This window comes from Hypomesus transpacificus, unplaced genomic scaffold (genome assembly GCF_021917145.1).
Source record: "Hypomesus transpacificus isolate Combined female unplaced genomic scaffold, fHypTra1 scaffold_48, whole genome shotgun sequence".
Lineage (NCBI taxonomy): Eukaryota > Metazoa > Chordata > Actinopteri > Osmeriformes > Osmeridae > Hypomesus > Hypomesus transpacificus.
Window position 1 is genome coordinate 481,236 of NW_025813996.1, and position 2,013 is coordinate 483,248.

Genomic DNA, 2,013 nt, shown 5'->3' on the forward strand with positions numbered 1-2,013 from the left:
ATGAGGTACTTGTCCTGAATCCCATCATCTGGTCACAAGGGTCTTCTAAATGTCTACACAAGTGGGGTTTGTGTGTGTGTCTGTTTGTGTGTGTGTCAAATTCATGCAATTACTTTATCTCTGTGCTTCCTGAGAAAGTTGCTAGCTCTGTGTGCTGTTAATGACAAGGACATCAGTAGACATTAGTAGACATAGAGACCAGTAGATAGAGACACCAGTAGACAGAGACACCAGTAGACAGTGAGAACAGTAGACAGAGACACCAGTAGACAGAGACACCAGTAGACAGAGACACCAATTGAGGGACCAGTAGCTCAATCTTGGAGTCCCCCTGATGACAGGACAGGATCACAATAGACTTCTCAACATTTAAATTCATCCAGATGATCAGTAGCTCAGTGATATACTGCAGGCCAAAGAGATGAGAAAGCCAACCATTTGAAAAGGTCTCATTTGATTCATGGACATTTTTACCATGGAACACAAAAGCACTTTTTTACATGACACTGGCAACTGGTCATTTGCATCCTAAATGTAGCCTGAACATATTCAAAGTGGTAAAGCGATTTGTATCTTGAAAATGTTTACACAGGATGCAAATACAGAAAGCCATGTTCAATATGTATGCTTTTCATGGGCTTTGTCTCCACTCCTCTCACCACAAGAGGGAACACAAATAGCCAACTGCTCCTGGTGTAACTCATCTGACTTCCTCTTACACATATTCAGCGATAGCCTGATAACCATGATAACACGACAGCTTTATCGTTTTAACCTGACAAACGTTAGGCTTTTTCATGCCTCACATGTTTTTAAGGTAACCACTTGGATATAGGACTTTCATAAAGAATAAACATTGATGGTGGGATACATATACATCTATAATATATATATTATAGCATATGCCCTTTAAGACCCAGATTCTCAGGTTTTCTTAAAGGTAAGAGATCATATTTGAAGGTGAGCCAAGGGGCTCTGGTGGGTCCCAGGGGAAGCTGGATTGAGTTGTGGTATTATGCAGCCAATATTAAAGAGAGGATAGATCTCTTATGACCTCCCAAGACCTGCCACTGAAATGATTTAATAGGATATTGAGAAGACGTCTTATGGATCCAGGGGTGAGCTATTTGCTTAATGAACTTGGAAACTGCTGTAGGTTTGAGGATCCTTGGTTATTACAGTCACACACATGCACAGTAATTGAGTTATATGACAACAGAGGAAGTAGAAGGGACGTAATACTCTTTGGATCCAGGACCATAGACCAATATTACATTTTTTCCTGCTCCCAACCCTTTCACAGTACTCATTCAAACAGGAGCATTATAACAAAGCTACATGTAACCACTGAACCACTCTGTAAGAGTACAGCTTACTTGTGATTCCATATTGGAAGTCTCTAAAAAGAGGAAGCAAGCTTGTAATGAGGTGAAGGCTGTGTCCAGATTGGGAGGCTTGCGTGCATACTTCCATATTTTCACTTCATCTAGCCAGGATGAAGCAAAGGGCTGAGGTGCTGAAGACAAATGAAGTGTCATTTAGGAGCTTGGGGAGAAGCCGAGCATAACCTTTTCCAAATCCCAGCACTAACGCCCCCACAGCCCCTGGCCACCTGCACCAGGAGCTCTCCCACACCTCATCACTCCCACAGAGAGGAGAGAATCCTCCTCCTCAACCAATAGCTCACTGTCAGTCCACTGTGCTAGTCAACAGTGTAGTTTGCTGCAGTGTGGCTGCTCATAGCTTTGGATACCAGATGGAGAGCAGAGAAGAGAAAGAGAGCATTTGGGTTTTTCTACGTAAATGGAATATTCTGTGCTGGTCAACAGGAAGCAAATACTGGGGCAGTTTGTCAGGCCTGTTTGTTTGTGGTTTAAGTTGACCTGTTTGGGTGCAGTACAAAATGTACAACAGTTAACCACCTGATTCTTCATAGCCGGATCCGAAACTTTGTAAATCGTAAATCCTTTAGTCTAGAACTGTGGGGTTATTCATTATGATCACACGTTTAAA